Here is a 20,271-nt window from a genome sequence, read left to right on the forward strand (position 1 = left end):
GCCTGCTTGAGTTTTGATTTTGTTTTAAATTTCATTGTCTGTCTTTTCCCACTCATGTGAAATAGTCACTATGTATTGTGGGTATGAATAATTTGTCAGATGAACCTACAATGCATATCATCTGCTAGATGTGACTTGCCTTTCCATTTTCTTTATGGTGTTTTGATTTGAAAGAGATTTTAACATTAATGAACTCTAACAGTGGTTTGTTACCTGATTAGTGTTTTCTGTATCCTGGCTAGCATTTGTTTGCTTACCCCATTATCAGGATGATATGCATCCATGTTTTGCTCCATGCATTGTGTTGTTTGGCCACTCTCATGTCGATCTACACAGCATCGAGAAAAACAAACCTGTATATGATGCTAAGTAGGAATCAAGAAGGATATTCAATCAGTCAAGAATCAGCTTAAGAAAAGACTAGGAAGACTACAGACTGCTTAGTGAATCTGAGAGAGTCTTGGTGGGGCAACTGGAGCACCAAGGGGAAGACTGCCTCTAAAAATGCACGTGAAAGGCACATCCTCATCAAGAGACCCTTTCCCTCCATGCTGACATTCCTAACAAAACAGACAAGGTAAACTCCTTGAGGAGCTGCGTTATGCAATGTGCTCCATTCCCTGGATTTCTGCATGTGATCTGTCTTCCTAAACAAATGCTTTTTTCCCCCAATCTTTTGCCATATTTGTTTTTGTTCCTCTTTCAAGATTCTACCCAACCATCGCTTCATCCATAAAAGTTTCACTTTCACTTCCTTGGTCTCTATTAGGTGTTTCCTGTAGCTCATCCCCTTGATAGCCTTTAACTATATCTGTTTTCAAGTAGAATATGTCTTTCTCTAAGTCAGGATCCATTTTATTTGCCTTTCAAACACTCTGACACATCAGTATGTGACGAATTCCTGTAGGATGGAGTGATTAGCAAAACAGGAAAAAAAAAGCTGGAGATAAGGCTTTGTTCAAGCAAATAATTCAATATGATAAATGTAACAAGTATGCTTAGATTACAGTTCATGCTACCCTAAGCAGGCAGATAGGAAACCATTAATAGAATGGTTTGTTCTCATTTCAAACCTTTTAATTCTCCATCATTGGCCTGTCACCCTTTAATATGTTTGAGATAGCTTTCTAATGACTAGATCTATAACCATTTGACATACTGCCACAGATATAATTTAGGAAATGTTTAGGTCCGAAAGAAAAGCAATCGCTTAAAACTTTCTTCTAATTTAGGACTTACCCTGATTTAGCCAGAGTCATTCCAACACGGAGGCTCAACAAAAATATCATAGATGATTATGCTGTTGTTGAATCCCCTTGCTACTAAAACTGCATGCTCCAGATGTCTGAAATGGTGAGTACAAAATGAAATCCATCACCTACCTTTTACAGCCACATTAGGTGGGAAAGTGACAAATAGACCTCTGAAAAGATGGTGACACTCTTGATCCATATAACCTTCTCCGATTGCTTTCCTGCTTGACAGTAATCAAGAAGAGCCTGCTATAATTTATTGTGAAGTCAGGAGCACTAGAGAAGTTCAAGGCCAAATTTGCTTCAATTCATTTATTGCTTTTATTATATCTAGTTGAAAGTGGTGAAGCATTTTAAACAGTTTGGGAATTATGTGTTTCTACCCAAATACTTTAGGAATAGTTTGCCCTCTCTCCCTTCCTTGTTAAATTGTAGACATTACCATAACCATCTCAGTAAAACAGAAACCATTGATCTAGATGCAGTATGCATGGCAGTGGGGATTGGAGTATCATAGAGTGTAAAGCTGGTTTCTGGGGCAGATTAAGTCCTTTGTATTTTCCCTGAGTAAATTTAAACTCCAGGAGGAGTGGCTGAAGATGAATTTTTCTTGTTGTATGCTTTGCACCTGGAACAGAGATGGGAAGTTAATGCATTATTTATTGAAGCAGGAAATATTATAAAACACAAATTTGAGGCAAGAAAAACAACTAAAACCTAGGGATAAAGAAATGAAGTAACGTGTGCAAGATCAAGCAGTGATGACCATGTAGGAATCTGACTATCGATCAGTTGATAGTAACTGCATTCTCCACTATCTTCTCTCCAGTAATGAGATTTGTTTTAACTGCAGACAGCATCTGGCAAGTCTACTTCTGTGAACTGTGCAAAATAGTCTCATGTGTGCACATGGATGGGATGCAGCTACAGAGAATAGATAAGACTTGTTATTGATGGATACTAAAATAATAACAGGTCCCTCCAAAATCAGCATCTACTGACCAAATCCAAGTCTTCCTCTTCATTATAGCACTTTTCACCCTGTGCTGTAGTACACTGGGAGCTGATAATTTCCCAACACAGAACTTGATTCTTTAACTAACATTATTTCCGTACTCTTCACTTTATCCCTGAAGTCTCTGAAATATTGAATTCTACTGGCATTACCAAACTGAGAGCCCATCACAGAAATCACTGAAAGGAATGACTTGTCATAAATTTCTCATCTGGCATTAGTCTGTCCACCATGTTTGTATGATTTTACTACCCCTGATTTTGTCATCATGCCTTTCTCATTCCTCACTTCTATTCTGAACTCTCTGATGGTCTTATTTTTTAATTTTACTTCCTCATTCTAGAATGTTCCTTCTATTGTAAGCTTTAGTGGTCTTTTCTTTCTATCTCTTTTTATATTCTCTTCACATCTACACTGTGGTTTTAACACAGTCATATGTTTAGGGAATTAAATCTTCCAACTACAAAAGGCCTTTGGCGCAAATCCTGCTCAGATTTCAGGCCCAGTTCATCTCATGTCAACTACCTGACTTCCTACCTTGTAACCATATGCTTTCTGGAGATTTTCTAAGCTATAGTCATGTTCTTCAGTGTTCCTGGACAAATTTCTTATGAATAAACTCCCTATCAAAGGCAAATGTCATCTTTAACACTTTTCTCCACTCATCCCTGCAGCCAATTATTTCCAGGAATTTTCTGTTGTTGTTATTACCCAAATCCCAAGTGAACTGACCGCTGTTTCCAGTAGTCTTGGCCTACTTCCTGTGGTGCATGCCTACTTCCTGTGGTCCCTGCTTACTTCCTGTGGCACATGCTCACTTCCTGGGGGAATAGCTAAGTCTCTTTGCTCACAATGCTTTCCAGACACGTAGGCCACATCATGGCGGGTCATCTGAGTACTTAATAGTGTTCAAGTTAGAGTGCTGTGTCTTCATTTCCCAAGGAAAAGAAATGACAATTGCTGCGCCATAACGGACAGCCAGTGCCTAACAGATCTTTACAGAATGAGTCAGTACTCAGTATGCTTCTGATTTCTGAATTAAATGCTTAGAAGGTTTTTGTGAAATAGTTTGGCCGTGTTCAAGTATAAAATGCTGCAGCACACACACTTCAGCACACCCCACAACTTAGAGAACATCACACCTGGCAACATTCCTACCCATCCATCCACCTCCTCCCTCATTTTGAATTTGTTCTTCCTCATCCTCCTTCATTCAAGTTTAACTTTATTTCATTTTTACTCATGTATGAATTTCTAAATGTCCCCTTAAAATATTTCCCCCGGTGAAAAACAATTTCCAAGAAGGCAGAGAAAACAGGTGACATGTTTCACTGCCTCTCTGGAGTCCTTCATGGCTCACTTCAGTAATACTGAGTGTAAGGCTGAGCTTGATATTTATTTTTAGTCTAGAAAAATAGATATTGGTCAGTATCTCAGTTCCCAAGAGAACAAACAGGAAACCTTTTGTGAGAGCAGCTGTGCCACTGATTCTGAGAAGCCAGCAGCCCCTCTGCGTTCCTGTACCTCATGGATATATTCTTTATCCAGAAAGGAAGTAGCTGCTGCAACCTTATCCTCTATGAGACATTAGCGGTGCTATGCAATAGCTTGAGAAATTATTTTTTCTTGTTACTTTTAGGGTCATTTTGAAAGATGTAAAGACAGCAGAAGCAAGAATTTCTCCTAATATGGCTCTCAGTGAGGCTCCCATTAGCTAACATCTTCCTTCAATGAGGCCGATATACCCTATGTTTCTGTTCTTGGACTTCAGTTCATTTAGTTGAACCTAAGAAAGTGTTAATACTTGGTTGTTTTTGACCCACACAAATATCAACTTTGTATATTTCAAACCACCTTGTATTCCAATATCTTTATGTCTAATATCAGAATTGATCAACAGATACACAGTTCTCTTTAAATATCATTTCTTGACTCTAAACCTAAAATTTTCATCGTATAGATTATGTGCACATGCTCTACTGCCCTCTCAAACACAATATGCTCAAATTTCAACTCATCATTTTTTCTTATCTCTCTTTCCAATTTAGCCTAAATATTGCATTCTTTTGAACACGCTTAAAGCAGCACCAGAATTTATTTTTTTACCTAAGCAAACTTCCAACTTCCTCCTCACATTAAGTTTTTGACATATCCATTTAATTCTATCTTTTCAGGGTTCCCCCCACACACACACCCAGATCTATCCATTCTTTGTATTCCTTTAACTTGCTCCTGATCAATCTTGTCTCTCAGTGTGATCCTCACTACATCTTAACATCTGGTTCCAATTTTGTGCCACTCAATAATATTGACAGAGTCAGGAGTCAAGCAGATGGGGCTCAGATATCAGTTGTTGTAACTAGTTTACTATTACTGTAGCCAACTAAATTCTTACCTACTTGGTCCAACCACAGACAACAACAACCACAAACTCTGGAAGAATAGGAGAAAAATAAAGCTATCTAATCACCCTGGGAAGAGCCAAAAACTGGGCAGAGATGTGGAGCCAATATTAGAGTGAAGGGCATGGTGAGGGATACATTTCCTGTTTTATGACTTATTATTGGTATAAAGGCAGCCCACAGTCAGAGATTAAATGGATTCAAACATTTTTTCCAGAATAGAAAAATAAACAAAATACCCTGTAAGGTTTCTGGCCTATAAAACCAGAAGACAGAAGCAGGACAATAGAAGTTATTGGCAGGTGAGGGATGAACAGCCTTTCACCTTGAACAGTCAGCTAGCTAAGTAATAGCCCACAGCATCTGCAAAAGCCAAATGCCACATGTTTTCAATCATCTGTGGAAGCTAGACCTAACATGATGATGAGGGTCATGATGATAGGAATGATGGGGGGTCATGAGTGCATAAAAGAAGAACTAACTAGGGGACTAGTTGGAGGTGAGCGGAAAAAGACTATTGAACTGAGGGGTGCAGAGGATTAAAATATTACATATATATACACAATACACACATGTATACATGTATGCACACATGCATACACATATGAAGACAGTATAATGAAATCCAAACATAAGTGGAGAAAGAAGTAAGAGAGTGGAGGGAAATAAAAATGTAAAAGAGAGGGTGAAATTGTTCAAAATATCCTGATACATGTGTATGGAAGCATTGGCATGAAATCCTCTCATGTCATTAATGTGTTCCCATTCAGAATAAAGCTAAACTCTGAGTACTAACGGAAGTACTTAACTCCAAGTAAAAAACTAAGCTAGTATGAGAGAGAATCTGAAATTTATTTGTTATATGAACTTCAGCAGGCAGCCTCTGAATTATTCAAACATGAAGACTCAGAGAAGCCTAGCTCGGAATTCAAGAGTTGAAGGGAAATCTGAATTATTACTTGGCTGAAAGTTGCATAATTTGCATTTTTATTCAACGAAGAGAAATTCTTGCTAAAACAAACAGAACAGAAATCAATATGGTAGATTGTAAGAAAACTTAATACCTGCTTATGATCCCAAAATTGCTGGAGATGCTAAGAACCAAGAAATAGAACACAACTTCAAAGTGATTTGAATGTTAGAACTAGCATCCAAACATTTACAGCAGCTATGAATATTCTGTCCAATTACCTAAAGGAAATTAGGCTTACAATGAAGAAAAGAGTCAGTAGAAAAAAAATATGAGAAGAACAAAATGGAAATTTTAAAATTGAAAGATAGCCTATTTGTTAAAAAATCCTGGTTGATGGCGCTTAGCAGTATAACAGAATCAAAAGAAAAAGATAACATTTCCAGGAGAGGGAAGAACCTTTCCGGCAGTTCATCCTTAAGCCATTGAAGCTTGCGACCCTGCTCTCTTTTACTTTGATTGGCTGATGAAGTGAATAGGTTGCATTACCACTTACTGCCACTTGACACACCTCCCACCTCAGGTCCAAAGGAAAAGATCCACTTGGTCTTGGACTCAAACCACCAAAAGGAGCCAAAATAACCCTTTTTTCTTGATAGGTTAGTTATCCCAGACATTTAGTTGTGGTGATATGAAGCTGAGCAATAAAGATGGAAAAACAAGCTGGCAGAACCTCTTTCGGCAAGAGCCCAGTATAGCGTGCATGCATAACTGGAGGGCGGGGAGGGAATGGCCAACCCTCAATTTAAAATGTAAGTACTAAAATGATTTTTTATATTTGGTGAAAGTAATAAATCTACAGATTCAAGAAGTTCATTAGATGCAAATAAGATAAAGATGAAGGAACATACCCAAATGGCTAGAAAACAAAGGTAAAGTCTTGGAGGAAGTCAAAGGAAAAATGACATGTACAAAGGATCCTCTTTATCCATGAGTGCTGACTTTACACAAGAAGTCAATAGCTAAATAATGTAGGACACATCTTTAAGTGCTAGAAGAGCAAAATTGCCAACTTAAATTTCTGTTTTGGGCAAAAACATTTCTCACTAATTAAGTTGAAGTGAGGCATCTTTTACGTGGAGGAAAACTAAATGAGATATTTTCTAGCAAATGCAGAGTTTAAGAATACTAACCAGAAACTTGGAGATTCAGGAAGAATGAGTACTATTCAAACTAGTAAAATTATGTGTCAACATAAAAAGATGTCTTTTATCTGAAGTACATGGATTTTTATGAAACAAAAATTATGATCTTGTGATGTGGGGTTTGTTTGAGATGCATTTTAATAATATAACAATAAAGCATGAAGCATGTGGACATGCATGGAGATTCAGTTGTGTTTGATGTGAAGTGAGTTAATAAAGGATTTCACAATCAGCTTACTATAGACAAACCCCCAAACACATGTTGGTTACTGCAGTTCACGCTAGCCAAGCCCATGTAATTAGCCTAAGGTCCTATCGAATGGATAAAAAGAATCTTTCAAATGTAGGCCAAATGGATTTTTATTTATCTATAAAGAAGAACGGAATTACATTATTTGCAGGAAAATGGGTGGGCCTGAAAAGCATCATAGGAAGGGAAGCCAGTCTCACTAAGACAAACATCACATTTGCTCTTGTTCCTGGGATCCAAGGGGGAGAACAAAAAGCAGGACATGCGAGTGAGAGGGAGACTATGCGAATGTGAGAAGGGAGAAGGGAAAGGCAGGCAGGGAGATAAGAAAGTGTAATACAGGAGGTACATCATATGTGTATATGGAAAAGTCAGACGAAATCGCCTTTCTTTGTACCATTGATATACACTAATAAAATTACATATTCACACAAATGGATGCAGCATAAAATCCCATTGAATGCTGTTTGTAAAAAGGGAGGAGGGACAGGAGCAATAGGAATACAGTAAAAAGAAGTTAATTTGTTGATAGTATGTTGTGTTCTTGTCTGAAAATATCACAATGAATCTCCCATATTAAAAATAGACACTAACTCAAAAATGAAAAAAACCTAAAAAATTCTAGGTGAAATGAGCAAAAAAAGTTATCATTAAAATATTGCAGAGGGTATAAATAGATTGATGGCGCTGAATTCTCAATAATTTCAAAAGGAAAATCTGTAAGAGAGTACAGGATTAAGAAGTGAAGAAGCAGTAAGCAACTAATAAGACAGAGGACAGATACCCAATTGTGTTATAAATTACATGAATTGTTCTCACCAAGGCAGTCCAATTGAGAGGCAGGTGCTGTCAGAACTATATGCAGCTGATAAAAACAGATTTTAAAGATACATGCAAGGAGCTTAAAGTAAATTGTATGTCAACATTTAACATGCAAAGAACCTAACAAGGCTGAGATAGCCAGACAAATGTCTGATAAAACAGACCGAAGGACAAATCATACTTCCAGAGGTAAGATGAGATTCTTCACTGTGATAGAAAGAATTAATTCTTTAGGGATATATAATAATCATAAATATTTATGAGCCTAATAACAGTGTTTGGAAAGAATATCAAACAGCATTTGATACAATTCTATGGGGAACTAGAAAGTATCGCAAGAGATTTTAATTCCTCTATCTCAGCAATGGAAGGAACAAATAGAAATCAGAAAATCTTAAGTTCATTTTTAATATGTATAATGCTGCCCATCACTTTCCCTTTGGTGATTACAGAACATCACATCAATAACTAGGTAAGACACATTCCTTTGAAGCTCATATGACAAGCTCACCAAAGCAGGCTGCAGGCAGAATCGTAGCTTGTGCTTTATTCATTCATACCAATTGAAGACACTCCATCTCTTAGTGAGATGGAGTTGTATAAGTACCTAATATATTGAAAATAGACTGCAAAAAAAGGAAGGAAATAACAATGGTAACAGCAAAAATTAGTGAAGTCAAGAAGAGATTTTAAAAAGTGAAGTAAGCCAGACCCAAAGAAACATAGGTTCTATGGTTTCCCTCATTTGCAATAATTAGTGTATGCCTATGACAGTACTGGAAGAGAATCATAATAGTTCAAGAGCTATGTACATATGACCATACAAAAGGATGCTAATTGAAATGAACTCTAAGACATGGAAACAGCAGGTCTTTTTTTTTTTTTTGGTTGTTGACCTTGTTGTGGCCAATGTACTGTATGTAGTTCTTTTCTTCTTATTTAATTTCATTTTTCCTTTTCCATTGTTTTATCCCTGGCAGACACTGTCTTTGATTCTAGTACTCCGTGTCTTGTATAAACATTTGTCTGATTTGGGGAGGGGAAGGGGAATAACAAAATGCTGAAACAAGGACACAGGATGACTCATTGCAACAATGATAGTCATAAGACACTATGTCAGAAATGAACTTTACAACTTCTGGGGGGCGGGGGAAAGGTCGGGGAGAGAAGGGGTAGTAGGAGAAAAACCAAAGAGTAGGTAACAATTTTGGACAAGAAATGTACTCATTACTTACTCATGTAACTGTAATCCCTCTGGCCAGCATCTTTATGATAATTTTTTTAAAAAAATAGAAAATGCAACCAAAATAATATACTGTGAAAAAAATGTCTAGAGAATTCACCAACTTCTCACCAGATTAACTAAGGAAAAAGGAATGATGAACTAAATGATCTCTAAAGGAAGCAGAGAAGAAAGCTCTACAAAAACACGGACAGTTTCAAGGTTCTTACAGGAAATCAGAGCCATGTCCTTGGCACTGATGATCTTCTTTGAAGACTTCTGGGTTCTTTGTGGCAATGGTTTGGGTTCACTCAAAATCTACCCACTATTAACAGTGTGTTCACTGTCCTGTGTACACCTCCTCAGCTCTCTTTACCTATCATCCATGCAGGTGAACACACACATGTACACACAGACACATACACACACAGACACACACACACACACACACACACACACACACACACACACCACTACCATCATTACCACCACCACTACCTCAAGTTTCACAGACCCTTCTGACAACCAGCATAAGTTGATACAAATACTTTAAGTGAATAGCTTTGTGTTGTATTCCTGAGTGGCCTGTGTCTTCCTCAAATGAACTATTAATCTTGAATATACTGTAAGTAAATGTGATTTCTTTCAATCAGGGACTTAGGCAATATAGAATTTAAATTCAGTTATAGATCCAGAAGTTGTGATGGAACATTCCTCTTTCACGGAAGGATTAACCTTCAATTAAGCCATAGGGGATGCTTATCAGTAGGGGGCCAAAGTTGTCCAAGGATTCAGAACCAGGAAAACCAAAAAGAAGGATGGAAAACCAGAAAAGATTGGAGAGATGTGAGATCAAATGGGAGAAGAGATCAACAGAAAGGGTCAGATTATGGAGTCGTTTTAGAGTCCTCAAAGTGTACTCTTACAGGCATGACAAATGCCAGGAAGAAGAGATTTAATTTTTAAGAAAAGCAACTGGCTGAGTATGAGGCTGTGGATGTGGACTTTTTTCAAGAGTTTCCCTTCAAAAGAAGCCTAGGGAGGTACTCAAACACCCAAAGCTATCATGTCTCACGAATAGTGAAGGAACATGCCCTTTAGTAGGAAAATAATGTCCTGTCAAATGAAGATACATCCTCATTTAAAGTGTTTGAGAGGGACTTCACCATGTTCAGCTTATGCAAAACCATCTTCTTAATGAATGGAGATTTTAGGGATTCCTGGGGAGTCATTTAGTTGCATATACCCCTGCCACAGGGTGGACATATCCTTTATCATTTCAGCAAGTTTTGTTGAAAGGGCAAACAGCCCACACCTCATTTTCACTTACTGTAGCTGCCAAAGCATATTACAGCGAATGAAAGGAGTCTAACAGCTGAATTTCCCGTGAATCTCTTTCTTAGAAAATGACATCCCTGCACTGCCTGTCAGAGATGCCGCAGGGATACACAGAATGGCTAAAGAGGAAAGGACCTGTGGAGGAAGGCCCTTGCAAGCAGTGAGGTAGTTGACCTGCATCCATCTGGCTAAGGCTAGAGTTTTCATCTTAACGATCCACCAGAGGCCCCTATGCTGAAGTCTTGGTCACCGAATTATGGTGCCATTGGAGCGTGGTCTTTTAAGATGTGGGAGGAAGTTAGATCATTGGAGAGAGATGCCTTTCCTCTGCTTCCTCTCCACCATGCATTCCAGTTGATCTTCAGCCTTCATGTTATGGAGGCAAGAAATCATGGCTGAACCTCTGAAAGGCTAAGTCCATATCAATTGTTACTCTTCTCCAGTTGATTGTCTCGGGTAATTCGTCACAGAGACGGAAAGCTGAGTTGCACAGATATCAACTGCTATTCCTCAACATGGCAAGAAAGAGTTGGTCACAGATCATTTAATAATGAACTTGAGATCTCAGCCAGCACCTCGCCTTCTGCTCTGCACTTAAGCGTTTGTTGAGTTATTCGGATAGAATGTACCTGGAAGGAGAGAATAGACATGGAGACAGAGTTAGGAGACCAAAAGTCTTGTTGGGGGTAAAAATGCTTACAGAAGGGAATTAAGTGGAACAGGCTTGGTAGGAGAAGTCATTTAACCCTGACACAGATGGAGACAGTCCCTGTCAGGCCTAGCTGGAGCTCTGAAGAGCAGCTTGACCATTAGAAGTGACATGCTTTGGAGAGAACTGAAGATCTCACCTTCAGTCTGGGGGACATCAGATAACCAAGCTCCTTACAAAGAGGCAACCCTGAAGAGGGATCCGGGTCTATGTAACACCAGACAACACCTAAGGATCCTAACTTATCAGCTTCAGATCCTGAGTAGGGTGTATGCTGCAGGAGACTGCCATTCTCCAGGAGTCATAGTGAACATGAACTTGAAGACTCTGATGAAACCTGGACTCCCTAGCATGGAGAAGTAGGTGCTGGTCCCTAAGGAATGACCTCGGGGCACTTTCTAGGCTAAATGCTGATCCTCAATAAAGCCAGGCTCCTTAGATACAGGGAATCTAGGCACAGGGAAATTACACTGGTAAAATTCACTCTCGGAAGTGGCGCTGTAGCTCAAGTGGTAGAGCGCTCGCCTTGAGCTGAAGAGCTGAGGGACAGTGCCCAGGCCCAGAGTTCAAGCCCCACGACCGACAAAAAAAAAAAAATTCACTCTCTTCCCTGGAGGAGCAATTCTATTTGTGCCCCTTCTCACTAGGAAAGGCCAGCACCTAAACATTGCCCCTGGAAAATACAGTGTTCAATTGAGTCAGTGATGCCAGTTCACGGATGTCAAAAGTAATTTTCCTCCCATCTCCGGAAAATTCCAGGAAACTTGGGGAAATTTTGCTGCACAATGGCACAGATATTTGGGGGCTCAGGTTGTGGATTAGTAAAACAATTTACTGCTGGGTGCTGGGGGCTCATGCCTGTAATCCTAGCTACTCTGGAGGCTAAGATCTGAAGATCACTGTTCGAAGCCAGCCTTATCTTATCTCCTACGAACCACCAGAAAACCAGAAGTGGCGCAGTGGCTCAAGTTGTAGAGTGCTAGCCTTGAGCGGAAGAGCTGAGGGACAGTGCCCAGGCCCAGAGTTCAAGCCCCACAACAGAAAGAGAAAAAAAGAAGAATTTACTAAGATAGGATACTTTGAGAAAGCAAAAGGTTCTTGGAACCTGGGTACAAAGGAGACGCTGGGCGGCTGGCCAGCTGAAGGGGTTCTGCCTCTGTTGCTGCTCCTGCTGTGTTACTAGGGGACTGGCTTGGTGGCTATTGTAGTGATTTTTTCTCTCTCTCTCTCTCTTTCTCTCTCTCTCTCTCTCTCTCTCTCTCTCTGTCTCTATGTCTCTCTGTCTGTCTCTGTCTCTGTCTCTGTCTCTGTCTCTCTGTCTCTCTGTCTCTCTCTCTCTCTCTCTCACACACACACACACACACACACACACACATACACACACATTGACTCTGCTGACTAGCTAAGTGTTTTAGACCATAGTTCAAATTTCATGGGTAGGGGGAGCCACTATGTTTTCATATCATTCCTTCTGGCCTGTTGTATGATCCAGACTGGCTTCCTCATTGATCTTGGCCTGTTTTGCACACCAGGCTCATTTACGTTCTAGCTCATCCAGCCCGGACCTCGCTATTCCTCTGTCCACATGTTTCCTTAAAAGAGGCCTCCAACATATTCTCTACCGACAGAACAAAACCAGTCCTGGTTGGAGTGGAGTGAAGGTCTCATTTTTTGGTAACTGTTTCAAGGTGAATAGGGTCAGAGAGATGTCCTGGGTTGTGATTTGTTTTTCTGGCAGAGAGTTTGGGAGGGGAAGAGAGGAGGGGGCAGTATGATCTATAGAATATCAGAATACAATCACACAGAAGCTGGATCCCGGCCTACCAGTAATGGGAAGATCACCTGTAGGGGACAGAAGTTGTGTTGTAATGTCATCTGTAACTTTATGGCCTGGAGGAGAGAAAGAACCAACTTGCATAAAACACTACCAAGAGAAGGTCTAACTGAAAGGGGGATTGTCTGAGTTCCTCCTGAATTTATCGCAATGGCAGGGGAAAGGAAGTAGAGATTGTGAGTTCCTGACTGGTTGGTAGATAGACAGGCATGGGCATCAGGTGATCATGTTTATGACTTGTTTTGTTACAATTCCTCACCTCTCTTTTCTTTTGGAGGGATTAACATAAGCAACTCCATTGGAATCTGAGGACAGGAAGCCTCAGCCCTACCTACAAAGAGAGGATCTTTATGAAGTTCAGATTTGAACACTTTTCTTGTAAAATATAATTCATGTATGTTAAACATCCAGTGGTCTCCTAGAGAGAAACACAATCTTTATACAGTTCCATAATTATTAGAAAAGTATTATTGTTAGCTGGATACCAGTGGCTCATGTTTGTAATCTTAGCTACTCAAGAGGCTGAGATCTGAAGATCAAGGTTCAAAGCCAGCCTTAGCACAAAAATTCCTGAGACTTTTTCCTCCAATTAGCCAACAAAAAGCTGGAAGTAGAGGTATGGCTCAAATGGGAGAGTTCCAAGTGAGAATGGAAAAGCTGGTTGGGAGGTCAAGGAACCGAGTTAAAGTCCCTTCACCAGCATTTCACCCTCTGTTGTTCTATACATTCAGAAATATTTATGAAGGCTAAAATGGGCAATTTTAAAATGTCAGCTCAAAAAGAGACTGATTGAAAAATGGTTTGAAGTATTGAAATTGCTAAGATAATAACGTTACTTTTTATTACCATTTTATCCCATTATAAGATAATTCTCTTCCCTTTTGGATATTTTGAGAATTATTAGAGAAGAGAAATAGCATTACATTTTGTGCTTATTGTGTTGATTTTAGAGATAACATTCTTGAAAAAATATCACCTGAATTCCCATAATTGTGAGGTTTGAGGGTTCTGTTTTGTTTTTAAAGTTGAACATTGTTCTATTCCACATCTTTGAAGAAGTTTTGGTATCCTGATGAGGAAACTGCTCTTAGAAACATTTTCATGTTTGGGGTGGCAAGGCCCTCCACTCCAACTTGCCCAACCTGAGTCCTGCTAGTCCTTTTTTTCCTTCCAATCTTCCATCTTTCTCTTGTATTTTTTGTCATTTCATTCACTGTTGTTGAGTTCCATAGAGAGATAATAGATAGATAGATAGAGAGAGAGATAGATAGATAGATAGATAGATAGATAGATAGATAGATAGATAGATAGATAGATAGATGACAGATAGATAATATTTAGTCCTCATGAGAAACCTGGCTCCCCCATTTCAGAATTGAAAAAACTGAGGCTCTGAGTTCAAAATCCACCATTTCCTACTTATTTTATGTCCCTTTCTTTTTTTTTTTTTTTTTTTTTTTTTTTGTCGGTCATGGGGCTTGAACTCTGGGCCTGGGTGCTGTCTCTCAGCTCTTCAGCTCAAGGCGAGCGCTCTACCACTTGAGCTACAGCGCCACTTCCGGTTTTCTGGTGGTTTATTGGAGATAGGAGTCTCACGGTCTCTCCTGCCCGGGCTGGCTTTGAACCGTGATCCTCAGATCTCAGCCTCCTGAGTAGCTAGGATTACAGGCGTGAGCCACCAGCGCCCGGCTTATGTCCCTTTCTTATTTATCTCAATTCATAAAGTAGAGTGACACATTTGAAGTCTCCTTCTAGAATTTTATGTTCTTTTCCTAATACAGTGGGTTTTTTTGTGTGTACGTGTGTGTGTGTGTGTGTGTGTGTGTGTGTGTGTGTCTGACTGTCTGTCTGTCTGTCTGTCTGTCTGTCTGTCTGTCTGTCTGTCTGTCTGTCCTGGAACTCGAACTTTGCACCTGAACATGGTCCCTGAACTTCTGTGTTCAAGGCTAGCACTCTACCACTTGAGCTATAGATTCCCTTCTGGCTTTTTGGTAGTTTATTGAGATGAGAATCTTATAAACTTTCCTGCCCAGGCTGGCTTTAAGCTACAATCCTCACATCTCCTCCTGAGTAGCTAGAATTACAGGTGTAAGGCTGGATTCTGACATAGTATTTTGTAACAGTCAATAGACATGACTGATAATGATGATTAAGTAATAAAAAATAGAAGGAGAAAGAAGTAGAAGAAGATGAGTTGGACTAATATAGTGTACTTCAAATAATTGAAAATGTATACAGTGCATAGTGCTCAAAGAAAAAAAAAAGAAAGCCCCAAAGGTAATTGCCAAGCTCTATGAAATTCCATGAAATGAAAAACTACAAAAACAGTAATATAATAATAATAATAATAATAATAACTACTAGTAGTAGTAGTAGTAGTAGCAGTCATGTCTAACACTGGAACAGAGGATGAGTAAGTAAAGGATTGGAGATTTTCAGGGCAAAGAAATAACTGTGTTCCACTAGACAGTCCATCCATGTGGCACATTATGCATCTGCAAAGCCCACAGAACTGTGGGCAAACTCTCCTTCAAGCGACAGATATCCCTTGGTAACAAGGCTTCAGCATTGGTCACTGATTGTACTGAAGGCATCTTATCAATGCATGATGTGGATTGAAGGGGACATTGAAAGAAGAGCAGACTTCATGGAGGTTCTGCGGCTTATCTGCTCCAGTCTCCTCTCAGCCGGATAGTGTGTGAAGAGGCTAGGGTGAGATCCAGGTGTTCACGGGCAGTCCTGTCTGAGGACGCATCGCGGAGCACCTGGAGAGGTTTGCTCCTGTCAGGTCCTGATCCCAATCCAGGGGCTTTAAATCAGGAACAAAGAACAAAGAAAAAACATACTAATACAATTTTTTTTTCTTTTCACGGAAGACAGTCTGCTTGTGCCTTTAAGTCGTGGACAGATGGCTCCCTGACAGGTGGTAAAGGCTCCTGTGTGCGGGCTGAATCTCATTACACTCTAACAAGAAGATCTTAATGGAGCCAATCCAAATGGAGCCTGGCTAATCATATGCAAGATACGCTGATTTTTATTCTTTTAAACTAAGGGCAGAGGCACTTTTGCGCAATCTGAGCAATCTGATGATGGATGTGTCTTTCATTATCTTTTAGTTCCTTTGTTCCGTAAAGATCTAAGCAAATGGTTGCAACCGAAAAGCTAATTTCCAATTACATTTAAGTATTTTTACCATCGTGATTTCTCACAAATTACTTTGGAGTGATGATTTCTTTTGCTTGCTTTACCACTCCTATTATCTTTCTAGAAGTATTTAAAAACTATTTTAAAAAATTACTTTCTGTTCCTTAAGACTCAGTGATCAATCCAAAGAAGAGTCAGCAGAGCCCTGCCCGACAGCCCCCCAAAATTCACCAAATGCTAACAATTTCTATAATGTAAAATGCAAAACAAGGGCCAAACTTCATCTCAACATGCATTAAAATACTAGCAATTTCATGTATTTTATAAAACTCATTTAATTAAGAATATGCATCCATAAGAAACACACTTGGGGGAGAAGCAGTTGAATGTTAGTCATTCAAAATTACTAAAAATTTAAAAGCCAGCTGGGTGCTGTTGGGGTCTGATGCCTGAAATCCTAGCTACTCAGCAGGCTGAAATCTGAAGATCATGGTTAGAAGCCAGTCCAGGTGGGAAAACTACAAATTGACAATCAAAAAGCTGGCTGCATCTATGTGCCTCAAGAGGTAGAGCAAGGGCCTTGAGCCAAAAAAGACAAGTGAGATTATGAGTCCCTATGTTCAATCCCCAGTACTTGTACAAAAGAAGAAAGAAAAGGAAGGAAGGAAGGAAGGAAGGAAGGAAGGAAGGAAGGAAGGAAGGAAGGAAGGAGGGAAGGAAGGAAGGAAGGAAGGAAGGAAGGAAGGAAGAAAAACCCTTTTGTATCACAATGATCATTCAGTGGCTTATAACCATTGTGGGAAGATTTTAAGAAACCCATACATAAAGAAAACGAGCTCTGTGGTATAAAATGCTCACATTGTCAGAGGTGATGGGTATCTGTGTCTTTCCCTAGCTGTGGCCCCAGCAGGGAGTCGTGTCTGGTGTGGCCAGGGGCTGGGAGGGCCCTGGGATCTGAGGGCGTGGCTGAGCATCTGTTAGTCAGTGTAGTGATGTGGGTTGGGGAAGGAATGGGGATAAGTGAACAGGGGAATCCAAAATGCTGCTTCAGACCCCCCCATAGACAAGTTAGATAAATGAGTAGATTTTCACTACATGGCCAAAGCACCAAAGAATGGCAGGCAATCTCCCTGCAGCAGGAATAAACCAGAGTCAAGACCAAGAACTGAAATGTGGCTTCCATGGACAGCCACGAGAAAGGACAGCGGGCCACCATCTTTGTGTGGAGCTGTGAGTGGAGTTCTGTGGGAACCTTGCCCCCACTGTATACTGGCTCTAGGAGGAAACTTACTCCTCTGGGAACTTTAAAGCCAATGAAGGGGATTAGAGCAGGAAAATATCAATCGTCTGTGACCCAGACACACAGAGCAGTAGAACTGACAGAAAACAGAGTTCTTAAACCTATAAAAGTACCACTGGGCATTCTGCAAAAGGAAAGGCAAAACAGCCATGGATGGATTCCCAGACAGCACTCTGATCACTCTCTCAGGTTATAAGCCACTCCAGAGAGCAACTTGCCTTCCCATGAGACAGCAAATTAAAAGAATAGTAGAACCCCAAGAGTATCCCAGTGTAAAATCCTCTCATAGACAGACTAGAGTAAACAGATGAGAAGTAATTCAAGGTTGGAGATTGTAAGCAAACAGGAACACTGGCAAACAGAAAAGACCAATGGAAAACCATGACAAATGGCTAGGGAACATCAACATTAGACATCCCAGTAAGCAAGTGAAAGTTGTAAATTAGATTCAGCTGAAGGAAAATTTGCTGAGAAGAAAGACTGTTCTAGACAGGAGTTTTCAGCCTTGTCATTTGGAATCTTTGCAGCAATTGCAACATCTTCAATATCTAGTCTATGCCTCAGAAAACCTTCACTGTAAATCTCCAAGAGGAAAAAAAAAAAAACAGGAGACATGATTGGGTTTTGTTTTGTATTTGTGGGAGTGGGGATTGAACCCAGGGCCTTGTTGTGTTAGGCTAAGTAAATGCTTGACCCATTGAACCAAGTCCGCAGACCTGGCCTAGAGATTCTATGGACTTCACTGTGGTTATTTCAGCCACAGTTGCCACAATCTGATATGAGAGAAAAAGAGGCATGGAAATGAACATAAGCTCCAAACAATCAAACCAAACCCCAATGACACATCTCTCTATTCCTTTTCCAGTGGCAGGAAAGAGACAAAAGCTCAGCAAGATGTAAACACTGAAGAATTTCAAGCCGTGTCTTTCTGCAGACTTACCACAAAATCTAGACCTATGATCACACTGCTTTTCATCAGAAATTAGGTGGCAGCTGGATTTTAGCTAGGCCAGGATGGAGAGCATTGTAGTGAAGGCAGAGTCAGATCTGCATCTGAACTGCAGGGAAACCTTGCAGGTCTCTGCTTCTGCTCTTGTGGTCCCAGTGGTCAGCTTGCCCAAGTCTTCCTTGAGAGCTGTCCTGACCCTTGTCCTGGGTTCCCTCTAGGAGAGAAGGTGGTGCTCCCTCTATCGACACTGAATTCATACCCCACAACCCTCCACCAGTGTCTGGTGTTGAAGGAAAGGGTGGGGAGAGGCTGGTGTCCATGCTGAGGTTCATACTTCAGGAAAATGGAGGAGCCCCAGGTACTAAGAGTCTGTGATTTGACATGTTGTCTGGTCCCTAGCTGTAGGCTACCACTTCCCTCTGGACCCATTAAAACACTCATCTCACAAGGAACAGGTCACACACAAGGAACACACTACCTAAGACAATATTTCCTTGTTCCACCTTCCAAATACAGTTTTAAAGAAATGAATCAGTTGGTCAATCTTTCCTCTTAGATTCTTTTCCTAGGAATTACTACCAGTCTCTCTTATTTAAAAAAAAAAACAACAACTCCATATTTGATTAATTTTTTTAAATAGTTTTATTATCTCTAAATTGTTCTACAAAGGAGTGGCCATCCAACAAAGCAGTGTATGAACACAGTGCCTCTTGATCAATATCACACCTTTCATCATCCTCGGCCGTTCATCACCCCTGCCCAATGAGGGTTGAATTTTTAAAGCAATCTTGGTACCAGTTTTTAGAATGAACTCCCACATAACGTTTACAGTGCTGGTTTATCTTATTTTAAAACAACCCAAAATTGCTATCAATATTTTCCAGTTCACCGGTTCATTTTGGCTTATATTGATTAGATAATTCAATTTTTCAGAGACGTTTGAGCAGACAAAGCGGATGTATTCCAGCCACAGCTGCCCAGATGGCTGTCATTTTCTTCATGATACTGCCACCTAGTGGATCTTTTTGTTAGGCCATACCAGCTAAACTCATCTTTGTCAGTGTTCTTATTCAAAAAGGGGGAGAAAAGAACAAATTAGCATGCTACTACTATTAGATTTCATCTGTCTTGAGAAATTCATAAAGTTATGGTACTCCACAGACACTGTGTGAAAAGTGAATTGGCAACTTTTAGTCAGGAACAGGAAGGGGAAACAGGGAAAATGACAGAAGGGTGACATTGTCCTGACCTATGAATGGTAATACCTCTTACACCACCTTAGTAATAACAATTAAATTACATTAAAAATAAAGTTATATCCCAACTATGATTTTTAAAATCCCAATGACTTTGTCCACTTAAATAACTATTTAATAAGATTAAACATATAAGAGACTGATTATAAAATTATGGAATCTGAGAAATGAAAGTTTCCTTAAAATCAATTTCTTTAAACTCATCATTCTACGTATGAACAAACTAAAACCATGAAAAATATGGTGAGTAGTGGTGCTCAGGCCTATAATACCAACTACTCAGGAGGCTGCAATCTGGAACACTGTTCAAAGCCAGCCCAGGTAGAACTTGGCCAGATTCCATCTCCAATAGAACCAGCCAAAAGCCAGCTTGAAGGTGTGGCTCAAGTGGTAGAGCATCAGGCCAAGAAAGCAGGCTGAGCAAGTCCAAGAACCCGAGCTTGTCAAACCCTGGAACCAGAAAAGATTGTGAAGGAGACAGAAAGAGACAGAGAGCGAAAGAGAGAGAGAGAGAGAGACAGATAGACAGAGACAGAGAACACAGAGAGAGACAGAGACACACGGAGAGAGACAGAAGAAAGAGACAGAGAGACAGAGTCAGAGATGGAGATGGAGACAGAGACAGAAACAGAGACAGAGATGGAGATGGAGTGTAAATTCAG

The sequence above is a fragment of the Dipodomys merriami genome, unplaced genomic scaffold (assembly GCF_024711535.1).
Source record: "Dipodomys merriami isolate MVZ:Mamm:240054 unplaced genomic scaffold, mDipMer1.0.p SCAF_1, whole genome shotgun sequence".
Taxonomy (NCBI): domain Eukaryota; kingdom Metazoa; phylum Chordata; class Mammalia; order Rodentia; family Heteromyidae; genus Dipodomys; species Dipodomys merriami.